Source organism: Myotis daubentonii, chromosome 2 (assembly GCF_963259705.1).
Source record: "Myotis daubentonii chromosome 2, mMyoDau2.1, whole genome shotgun sequence".
NCBI classification, from domain to species: Eukaryota; Metazoa; Chordata; class Mammalia; order Chiroptera; family Vespertilionidae; genus Myotis; species Myotis daubentonii.
The window spans coordinates 206232986-206245432 of NC_081841.1; the positions used below are offsets into that span (position 1 = coordinate 206232986).

General features: G+C 41.9%; 1 pseudogene; it reads right to left on the minus strand.

Annotated features, from left to right (window-relative positions):
- The window catches only part of LOC132226799 (securin-like), a 32665-nt pseudogene extending 25334 nt beyond the window's left edge, over positions 1-7331 (minus strand).
- Positions 7332-12447: the final 5116 nt, after the last annotated feature.

Below are 12447 nucleotides of genomic sequence, written 5' to 3' on the forward strand. Positions count from 1 at the left end.
CGAGAAGAAATTATTTATTTATTGCTTTTATTGTAGTCAAAATTTTTGTTAATGATTTGGAGCAATAGCAAAAAAAAAAAAAAGTATGTATCTATGGGTGGAATTAACTAACATTTGACCAGACCATAATTATTTGGGAAAATAGCATATGTGTGGTCTTCATTTTTGGGTAAGGATACACTTAAACCCCTTGTTTATCAAGAGCAATGGTATGCAGAGCATTCTAATTTACACCCTAAATCCTTTCTGGTGATGGGGGCAGGGACTTCCATGCCTGGGATAAAACCTTTGACTATTTCACGTCCTTTGGTACTACAGTATGATATTGCTTCATAGGCATAAAATTTTGATGATGTCAAAGCATCACCTAATCAATCTCAGTGTCACTTTTGATTGATTCTTTTAGCTAAACATTCTGAGTTCTTTAAAGTCATAATATACCAGGGCATTTAGACTTCTAGCCCCTCATGTCCTCTATCCTCTGAGCACGGTCTAGTATATTAATGTCCCTCTTAAAATGTGACACCTAATTATCAACTCCAATACTCCAGGTGAGGTTTAATCACCTAAGAGCAGAGTGTAATGATGCCCAGCCTTGATCTAGTAGCTACTCTATTAAAACAGTCTAATTTCGCATCGACTCTTTAGTATGTACTTCCTTTGGCTCTTACCGAGTTGTAAACTAAAGCTCCCAAGTCTTTCTCATTTGAACTGCGGTTAAAACAAGGATCTTCCCGCTTGTCCCTGCTCATTATTTGGAAACTGAGTAAATGGCTCTGCATTTATTCCTGTTACATTTTAACTGATTAATTTTAGCTTAATCCAGCAGAAAAAGTCTTTTTTAAAATTTAAATGTATCATCAGTATATTGGCGTAGCATGCAACATTGGCATGCAGTCAACAAAAACTCAATAAATTCTTGTTGAATGAATGAATTAAAAGCATTTAGAACAGTGGCAACACATAGTAAGCCTTTGATATGTTTTGACATTTATTATTCAAATGTCAAAACTCCAACATCAAGGGGTGCTCCTTTCCCCCAAACTCCCAAAGGACAAAAGAAGTTCCTTGCTTGGCACTGGGCACAGAGGAAGGAGAATGAGAAGGGGCGGGAGGCTCGTCCCTGAGAGTCCCTAGTGCAGGAAGCCCCAGGATAGGGACTTGGAATTCAGGAACGCTATGTGGGTTACAGCCCATTCTGTGTGTCCACCGAGGCTTTCGTGATTATCATCTATTCTGACTGTGGATCTGTGAATATTTCGGGATTAGCAGTATCATCTGCTGTTCCCAGATGGAACCTTTCCCTTACTATCAGATTAAAGAGCACAGGGAAGACAGGTAACTCTCACACTGTGAAACCTTTTTGCTCTTGGTCTTAGTGAATGAAATGCTGTGATTCAAGAGGTTAACTTTAAACCCCTGAAATTGTATATATAACTGCGATACTTGAATTTGTAAAAGAAACTGTCGAGATTTATCAGCTGTTGTTTTTTTAATGTGAATTAGTTCACTGAGCTTCTTCCCTCCAAACTCCTAATGATACCACTCTGAACTCCAGAATGGGAGTTTTCTTACCAGGGGTAGAAGAAAGGTTGAGGGAGAATAACTTTATAATCAAGTCACCAAGGGAAAGACCAGTGGAGTATTTTTTGCAAATAGGGCCTCAGAATGATAGAGTCAAGCAGATAGGAGGGTAGAAGTTTTGGGGGTGAGGGTGGGATCAAATGTAAATTTCTTCCAAATGAAAACCAGGCAACATCCTTATTGACTGTGCTCATTGTGTGAGGCAGGAAAACCAACTCTCACGACCCTATTCCAGGGCAACGGTTTGATGCTAATTCAGTTAGGCAGCTGCACCCAAGGGAAACCTGTATGTGAACGTTCCTCTAAAGTTATGTTTTCTTTCCACTCCTTTGAAGGGTCTCAGTTTCCAAGACTATGTCAATACTCATGCAATCCAACCGAAGCATCTAAGTGTACAGGGCTCTGTGGCCTGGGGTTGGCATGGGTTCAGTGAATGCACAGGCCTGGCAGCCATTTGTCCTCCCCCTTCTTACTTGCATGGAAATTTTATGAATTTTGTAGGTTTGGCATGTTCGCTCTGCAAATGCTATCCTCCTTAGAGATCCGGGGAGAGGCCATTCCTCAGGGGATGCATGAATAAAATTACACACTGAAAACCCACTGAGGGAAACCTGAAAGTTGATTGATTCTGGGCTTGCTTCTAATGTTTACTTATAGGTTTTCAATTACTTGGCTGGTAGTCTGTAAGACCAGAAAAACATGAAGCAAAGATGGGAAATTGACAGGACTGCTTAGAGACCTATGCTATACATTTGGAGCCTCAGAAAACTTAAAGTCACCCATGCAGACCATTATGGTCCTTCAACGTCCCCTGCTATGTTCTAGCCAGGTGGTCCTCAGACCCATGAGTCCTCACACCACAGAAGTAACCAGTCCATCTTGGGTGGTGCTGGCTCATTCGTGGATCATTCTATTCCCAAATGCAGCCCTACGAGGAGGATGGCATTACCTCCACTTCGCAGGTGAGAAAACTGAGAGATTAGATGACATTGGCAGTCAGGAGCAGAGTTAGAAGTTGATTGTGGCAGCTTTGATTTCCAAGTTCAGTCTCTACCGATGTCCCCTCTGTCTGCTCTTCATAGACCTTTTGGGGATGGGCTAGATGACAGTGGTCAAAGGGGAGCTCTCAGCCAATCACAGAAGGGCCTGAACAAGGTCAGCTCAAGGTCATCTCTCCTTCAATTTCTCCTCAGCCTAGTGGAAATATGACCCCACTGTGAATGCCTAAAAGGGATTGCAGGAAAGTACTAATATTAAATGGCATTTCTGGATTCCCTTAAAACCGATGATGATGCATACTTTTATCTTTCATATAACAATATGGTATACAACAGCAGGACCACAGAATTTCAGAGTTGTTTGAGACTTTGCATCTAGTCCAGTCTTCTTCCTGTTGATAATAATCTTACAAAGAGGGAACGGAAGGTTTATGGAAAAGAAGAAAGTGAGTAATGAGGTTGGCAGGGCTGGAATCACTGCTTTTGCTATACAACCCCTTTGGGAAACATAAGAGAACCTGAGGCCCTGTCCTTGCCTCTGATGGGTTTGGAGCACAGGGAGATGAGAAGGACAAGGCAGAGAGTTCTACTGAGCCCTGGCAGTCTCTCCCCTCAGAGTTCCCAAACTCCTGCTAAGTAGCTTTATATGTTCAGGCAGAGGATAGAGACACATCCCTGGGCAAGTAGGAAGTTTCCTGCTAGCTACTAAGAAGAAAACTAGCTATTTCCCACACTCTTCCTAGAAGCTATGGAGGCCAAGAAGGGTGGAGTCAATACAAGTCCCTACGGTACAAGGCTGACCAGTATGTTTTCAAGAACTCATACTGTTGGGATATTCTATCGATTGAGCTGTTGTCTGTCTTCAAATTAGTTATCCCTCAGCCTGTTTTCTTATCTTCAAAAAGGGAATAACCAATGTATTTACCTCCTAGGATTCCTGTGAGGGTTAAATGAGATCATCTTAGTAAAACTCTTGGAAGAGACTGGCACATAGCAGGTGCTTGATTAATAAAAGCCTTCATCATTGTTCTCACTATACCCACTGGTGAAAGTTTGAGACAAATTAGGGACACACTTTTAGAAAAAGAAGAGGAAATTTTATATTGTGCTTCATTATGTCTTTTAAATTTTCTGTAACCGTCTAGTGTGGCAGTTTTTTTATATTCCAGGCTATGGGGTATTTAGAGCTGGAGCTGTAATTGAACTTCATTTGTAGATGTGTCCCCAGGCCAATATGAAGAGAAGGAAAAGGACAGGGGGAGAATATAATAAATGAATTTAGGGATTTTCGCCTGTTTCCTAGATACCTTAGTTGAAAGGGACAATGCCAGCAGTGCTTTTCCTAGAATGAAACTCTTAGAGAGTTCTGGTTCATTTTATTATTGAACTATCGTTTCCTGAGGATTTAATGTTCTTATTTCCTCCATCCATTCTCTCATTTAATCCTCAGAACCACTAGTTGACATAGGTTAATTATCCCATTCTCCAGGTAGCTTGCAGAGCCAGGATTCAAACCCATTGTTGTCTTGCCCCAAAGCCCAGGCTCTTAGTCACCATGCTGTACTGAAAGTTCACCAAAATGTCAGTGAGTCTGGGTCCTATTTTAAGGCTCAGCCCAGTGAAGCTATTGTGCTATTACCCAGAACACCAGCCCTGGAAAAGCCAGGGATCTTGGCATAAATCTCTTTAAGAGCAGTTCTTTGGGAAAGCAGTGTTGCAGCAAGATGACTCTAAGGAGATCACTGGACAGTGTATGGGAGCAGCTTCCAAGGGGGAGGGAGGCTCACTGAGAGAGACTTCAGGCTGGTCAGACCTGAGGTGATACATTCCTTAGGATCAAGAAGGCACATCCAAACAGCCACCAAGTTACCTCCTGGGAAGAATGTTCCTGTCATCATTAGCTATAAAAATGTTTATTTGATCCCCTTGTTGTATTACGATACACTTGCCATCAACTATCTCTAGAGTCCTTCAGTCCAGGACTCAGGGCCATCATCCCAAGACTCAGGGCCAAGAGTGGCCAAGGGAGAGGGCTTTGGGTCCACAGTCCCAATCAATCAGTACTTTGATCTGCCCCAAATGAAAATGATGAAAGACATTTGAGAGGATCAGGTAATAGTTTTTTGTTGTTTTTTTTTAAAATATATTTTATTGATTTTTTACAGAGAGGAAGGGAGAGAGATAGAGAGTTAGAAACATCGATGAGAGAGAAACATCGATCAGCTGCCTCCTGCACATCTCCTACTGGGGATGTGCCTGCAACCCAGGTACATGCCCTTGACCGGAATCGAACCTGGGACCCTTCAGTCCGCAGGCCGACGCTCTATCCACTGAGCCAAACCGGTTTCGGCGAGGTAATAGTTTTTAACTTAGATATATACATATATGTAAAATCATCTTGAAATTCATTATTTAAAGTGATATGAAATCTAAGATCTTAAGGAATTGCTTATTTTCAAGTGTAGCTTTAAGACAAGACCTCAGGGCTGGCCTCCTTCTTCCCCACAACCAGATTTCTCCCTCAAGCTTCTCCTGATAGAAATTCTAGAGCTCAGGCAAGATGACGCCTCATTGAGAACAAAGGTTTGCTTAGAATCTTGAAGATGAGGGGGCAGGCTGAGGAGACAAGTCTGCAAGGAGAGAGAACGCTGGTCACAGGTGGGGTGTGGATGGAAGAGAGACCAGAATAGGTGCAGAGGAACAAAGTAGCAATCATGGCAAAGTCCTTGGTTTATGTACTTCTCTGATGAGTGACTTTGAACCAGAAGTTGATGCTTCCACAGTGATTCTTATTACACGGTTTAACTTCTCAGCCCAAGACCTTGAAAACTTATCTGTTTTTAAATGCTCCTGTGCTGCCCTGACATTTGATTATCCTGTGTGTAGCCACATTTGGTTAATTGTCTACCAGGGTATAGAATTCTACTTTGGAAATCACCTTCCTTAAGGCTCTTGAAACCTGTTCCATGGTTGCTCCTCAGAAGCCGGAAGCCATTCTGGTTTTCAATCCTTAGTATGTGCCTGGCTTTTCTTTCCAGAAATTTGCAGGATCCTCTCTTTATTTCCGCATTCTGAAATCTGACAATGTCCTGTCTTGAGATGAATCTATTTCCATCCATTGGCTGGGCACCAGACAGGCCCTCTCAGTCTGGGAATGTGTGTCTTCAGCTCTGGGAGACGTTGCTCAGCTGCCATTGAGTATTTCCTCCTTTCTGCTGCCTTTGTCTGGATCTCTGATTACTTGGATGTTCATTCTCCTGGATGTGCAGTCCTCAACCACTCCTCTATACCAGTGATTTTCAACCTTTCTCATCTCATGGCACACATAAACAAATTCCTGAAATTCTGCGGCACACCAAAAAATATATTTATTTTTTGCAATCTGACAAAAAACATAGGTGTAATATTGATTTCGTCACACCGGATGGCTATTGTTGTGTTGGCTATTGTCATTTTTTAACTTGACAATCTAAGGGAAAAGAGGTCAGTGCCCCTAACTAAATAGTCAGGTATTGCATGTTTTAAAAATTCTTGAGGTAAACCAGTGTGTCTCTCATGGCACACCACTTGAAAATCTCTGTCCTAGACTAATTCTCAGATCTCTCTCTCTCTCTCTCTCTCTCTCTCTCTCTCTCTCTCTCTCTTTCTTTTTTTTTGGTTCCTGTTTTCTATGTTTTTGTCTTTTTGCTTTACTTTTTAGTTTTCATTGAATTCTTTGTTTCTACTATGCTATTTTTTAATTTTCGGAAGTTCACTTTTGTTGTTTCCTAAAGAACCCTTTCTTTTTTTAAAAAAAGTAGCAACATCTTCTTGTTTCATGGAAGAAATATTTTTCTTACCTCTCCCAGAGTACTAATATTATCTATTTTCCAAGTTTATTTTTTCCTGCACAGTCTCTTTTTCCTCCAAGATAGTTTTCTTTCACTTTGTTTTCTTCTGATATCTACTCATCATTGATGTCTACTCATATTTATAAGGAAGGGAAAATTTGTGTCCGTGGTGAGTTTTGCTAAACATCAAAGGTCCTCAATTCTAGTGTGTATTGGAGGGAGGTGCACGCAGGTCTCAGGGCCCCACTCCCAGTGGTTCTAATGCCATAGGTGTGGAGCAGATGCAAGAATGTGCATTTTTAGCAAGTTCCTACGTGATAGAAATGGGAACTTAAGGTTGGAGACCAGATGTTGAGAACCACTACCCTGACTGGCTGTTTTCTTGGGGACTCCCTGAGGTCATTTATCCTTAGGTGCTTGTCAGATTCCTCAAAGAAGGGTCTTCCAATCTCATGCTTTGCGTCTAGCCCTGGCTGCCAGAATTGTGTGAGCATCGGAAGACTTGGAGGAAGGGTGGGCCTCATCATTAGCTATGAAGATGTTTATTTGACCCCCTTGTTGTATTATGATATACTTGCCATCAACTACTTCTAGAGTCTTTCAGTCCAGAGACCCTCTGCTTCACCCTCTCCAGAGGTGAAAACCTCCGCACTTGTCGTCAGTGGGGACAAGGGACAGTCCTTCCACTGGCCAGTGTCAGTGTCCTGGGAAGATGCTTGGCTGATCCTTTTAGAGTCCCACCTTTACCCCCAATTACTGGACCCACCAATTCCTGAGTGGAGGGTGTGGAGGTACAATAAGCTTACTTTGACTTCTCACTCTGTCGGCTTGGGATTCTTCTTTCGTGGGTCTGCAGGGACAGTAGCCTTGTCCTTCCAGCTTCCAGGACTGTGTCACTCATCTCCTCCTTCATTTTCATTATCCTTGTGGGTTTATACTCCTTTTAAGTTCCCATTTCTATCATTTTACTAGGCTTTCAAGAGAAAAGGGAGATACATGAAAATGTGCAATCTGTTATCTTTACCCAAAAGTCCCTACAGAAATATCTGGCTTAGTATTAATTGTACACAATTCTGAGCTATTTTTATGTGTGAGGACAGATATGGCCCTACTGTGACTATTTCAAGTTTATGAGCTATTTTTCTTTGTGTTCTAAAGAAAGCTTCCTATTTCAAAATGATGTTTTGGTTTCTTTTTTTCAAACACATCTTTAATAATGCCCCCCCCCCCCCAAAAAAAAGAAAATATGGAGATTCTCCCTTTTTCTGGCTCCTCAGACTTGTATTAATTAGAAAATGCCCTCAAGAAACAGTAAAGCTCTAAATCAGCTCCTTTTGATATTCGGTGCAACATATTTAAGTTGTCAGAATTTTTACATGCCTCTAATGAAGTGCTCAGCATAATGAATTGTCTAATTATCACGAAACGGGGTTCTAATGAGCAATTATCATGCCAAGCAAGAACATTCCAGGCTTTTTATTCTCCTTCTCCCAGACTGGGGGCTAACAAGTAGTTATGAAGAAACTGATGGGGAGTAGGTAGCAGCACAGCACTCAGCTGAAATGACTCTTACAAACCCAGTTTTCCTCTGAGTTTTTAGGTGGCAATACAGCTTAAGAAAATGAGCCCAGCTGGCGTGGCTCAGTGGTTAAGCATTGACCTATGAACCAGGAGGTCACGGTTCGATTCCCAGTCAGGGCACATGCCTGGGTGTCGGGCTTGATCCCCAGTAGGAGGTGTGCAGGAGGCAGCCGATCAATGATTCTTTCACATCATTGATGTTTCTATCTCTCCCTCTCCCTTCCTCTCTGAAATCAATAAAAATATATTTTTAAAAAGAAAATGGGTTATCAGAGCCCTCATGCACTGTTGGTGGGAATGTAAATTGGTGCAGCCACTATGGAAAACAGTATGCAAATTCCTTTTTAAAAATTATAAATAAAATTACCATATGATCCAGCAATCCCACTACTGGGTGTATACCCAAAGGAATGTGCCGGGGTCCGACCCCAGCAGGTCCAGGGGTCCCCAAAGGTGTGGACGGAGTCGGCGAAGAAGGAAGGACACGGGACAGTGTTCAGTTGATCAGCAGCCTAGCCAGGATCTCCAGCCAGGATCTCCAGCCAAGTTCTGGTCTGGATCTCCAGAGAGGTTCTGCTTCGGATCTCCAGCCAGGTTCTGTCACCAGGTTCTAGTCAGGTTCTCTTCCAATGTCTGTAGTCAGGTTCAGTCCAGGATCTTTTGCCATGTTCTCTCACTAGGTTCTGTCTCTAGGTTCTGAGGCCAGTTTCTGTCCAGGATCTTTTGCCATGTTCTCTCCAGCGAAGTTCTTCTGTCTCTAGAGAACGTTCTTTGTAGGTTCTGTGCCTAGGTTCTGTCTCTCTTGGTTCTGTCTTCTAAGCTCTGTGTTCTAAGTTCTGTCTCTTGCTGTCTTGTTACATCTGTATTTATACCAGTTGATTCAATCCTATCAATCTCTATTACAAAGGTTAGGGCGTTTCTTATCTCCATTCCAGGGAGTAAAGATTATGTAGCTTAAGCATGATTGTTCATAGTTAAAGTGATTAATTACCTGCCTGGCACTTAGTTGAGGAGTTTTATTCCCTCCCTAACTTCAGGGGAAAATCCCTACCTGGGGATTCAACCTCTCTCGGAGAGGTGACCTTGGTTAAAACATAGCGCCAAGAAGGTGAGCAAACATATTAAGAACCATATGCCATATATGCCAGGTCCCTTGAAACAGCAAGGATGGACCGGCTCCCGGCAGGAATGAAAATGGGATCTCAAAGAGATAATTGTACTCCCATATTCATTCACAAGAACCAAGATATGGAGACAACCTAAGTGTTAGTGAACAGATGAGTGCATAAAGACGATGTGGTATATATATATATGTATAATTCAGCCATAAGAAAGAGGGGAATCCTGCCATTTGTGACAACTAATTGATGCACCTACAGAACGTTATGCTAAGTAAAATAAGTCAGACAGAGAAAGACAAATACTGTGTGTGTGGGATCATAAAAAGCCAAACTCACAGAAACAGAGATTATAATTGTGGTTCCCAGGAGCTGCGGGGTCTGGGGTGGGTGGGAAGATGTTGGTCAAAGGACACAAACTTCCAGTTATAAGATGAATAAGTTTAATGTACAGTATAGTGGTTATAATTAATAATTATGTCTTAAATACTTGAAAGTTGCTAAGAGAATAGATCTTAAATGTTCTCACTATGTAAAAGAAACAGTAATTATGTGATAGAGAGGATAGCTAATGCTATGGTTGCAATCATTTTGCAATATATGTGTATCAGATCAACAGTGTATACACCTTAAACTCACACAATGTTGTATGTGAGTTATAGCTCAATAAAGCCAGAGAGGGATATAGAAATGGGGTCTCAGCCCAGACCGGTTTGGCTCAGTGGATAGAGCATCAGTCTGCAGACTCAAGGGTTCCAGGTTCGATTCTGGTCAAGGGCATGTACCTTGGTTGCGGGCACATCCCCAGTGGGGAGTGTGCAGGAGGCAGCTGATTGATTTTTCTCTCTTATCAATGTTTCTAGCTCTCTATCCTTCTCCCTTCCTCTCTGTAAAAACTCAGTAAAATATATATTTAAAAAAAAAGAAATGGGGTCTCAGATATGGTCCCAGATCTTTTCTGCTCCATGTGAGCTTCCCATATTGGAGATGGATGGATGTGGGTGTCAGGTATGAAGTAGCTACTTCACTGATCATGGCTGCGAATTGAGTCTCTTCCATAGAACACTATCCTTTCCTTTTGTCCTATGTATTTGCAGTATCAAGTGATAATAGGAGAGTTAATGGCCAGAGGTGCTTTGCCGCCATCAGATAGATGAGAGAAAGCCTGTGAATCATTGCTCTAATTAAAATAAAACCTGCATTTACTAAATGCCCATCTCGTATAGGTCATTATGCTAGCTGACTTACAATGCATTATTTTGTATTCTCACAACAACTTATGAGGTACCTTTTATAGAGAAGAAAAGCAGAGGCTTTGAGATGCTGAGAAAAGTGGCCAAAGTCTATGGGGGGGGGGGGGAAATAGAGCCTGGTGTGCTGGGCTTCACTCGCCAGCTAGCCTTCGAGGAGGAAGCCATTGTCTTGGATGGACTCTTTTTTTTTTTTTTTTTTTTTTAGTTAAGGTATTACAAATGTGTCCTCATCCCCCCCATTAACCCCCAACCTCCCCCACACACACAAACTCATGCTCCCATCCCCCTGTTGTCCATGTTCATTGGTTTGGCTTATATACATGTATACAAGTCCTTCGGTTGATCTCTTCCCCTTACCCCCGCCCTCCCCTACTTTCCTTCTGGGGATTGATAGCCTGATCGCTGTTTCTCAGTCTTTGGGTCTGTCCCTTTTCAGCAGTTTATGTTGTTCTCTATAATCCACAAATGAGTGAGATCATGTGGTATTTATCTTTCTCTGACTGGCTTATTTCACTTAGCATAATGCTCTCCAGTTGGATGGACTCTTTCTGGCTTTCTTTCTGATCCCCTGTTTTATCCAGATTGAGCCATTTTCTCACTGCCTGCTTTCTGAAACCTTGACTAATACAAAAAAAAAGTAGAGGGACCACGTATTATTTATTTTTTTATTCCCCTGGTGCTCAGTGCTTTGTATGTTTTTCCAAAGTGAGATGAAGAGTGAATAAAATAGCTTCCATAAAAATGATATGTGTTAACCTAAGAAAGAACTGAAATCCCCGTAAGGGAAATATCTCTGTTTTCTCTGAACATGAGATTAATGATTTAACAAATATGAGTGTCTGATATTTGCTGGCAGGCTGTGGCAATGAGAGTGAGGGGAAAGTGGGGTGGGAAGGGTCCATGAAAGGAGCAAGGTGTTCCCCCCACAGTTGGCTTTCCTCCTTTTTCAGGGTAGGGCTTCCTTGTCACCCCGCAGCGATGCCTTCACTGTGCTCCCTTCTGCAGGAACCCCCACGTCTCCTCTAATGCTATTCTCTACAAATAGAGCCGTTATCTTCTTTGAACGCACCTCAGAGGGTAATTATTTGCTTGTTTTGTTTGAATTCCAGATTAGGCTGGAAGCCCCATAAGGGAAGGAACCACATCTGTTTTGTTCATAGTTGTTTCCAGGCCCCTAGAGTACGTCTGGCTCACAGTAGACTTGCACTCATGGTGACAGGTAAGGAAAGGAAGGAGTCAGAGGAAGCACTGAGTAAAAAAATCACCATGGGGGGTGGGGGGAGCAAACAGCTCACCCTTCAAAAGCCCCAAAGTCACAGTTGTACACAGTAAAATAATCAGTGCTACTTCCTAGAAAGGGTAAAATTATGTTCAGTAGAATATATGTAAGAAAAAAAGAACATGACTAATATACCAAAATTATGTTTATATAGCATGATTAAAACAGGAGGACCTCATATGTATGAGAGGAAGCCTTGGTTAGTTGAAAAAATCATCCAACCCAGCATAATTCCCTAAAGAATCCAAATAAATGAGATATTCCTGATCATTCTTTTACCAATTCCTCAGTTCATTTTTCATCAGAGATTTGCTGTGTGCCCGTTCTGTACAGAATACTTTCCTAGATATTGCTGAGAATTCCAAGCAGCAGCTAACATCCCCCTCCTCCTCTTCAATAACTTGTAATACAATTGAAAACATAAAGAAAGTGACCCCATCTCCTACTTATACTTGAAACCAGGTGCCAAATACCCTCTCTATTCCCATTGAGTCCACTGTTGCATCTGACATAGAACTGTAAGGTAAGTGACTGTTATACTAAGTACACCCCCTAATCTCCAATTTTCACCCCATCCACATCCCCTTTATAATCCTTTTCATAAAAAGATGCAATGCATTCCACATACTAAATACTCTATGTATTTGTAGTAAATGTCTGCTTTGTAGTTAAACAAACACACTCACAAAGTTCACTTTTCTGTGGGTTTCCGTCATGAAGAGAATTTATCCCTGCCATCTCATCCCCTACCAAGAAGAATGCAGTGTCTTCTTCTTATCATTCCGTTCCTTATCCCCATTCTGA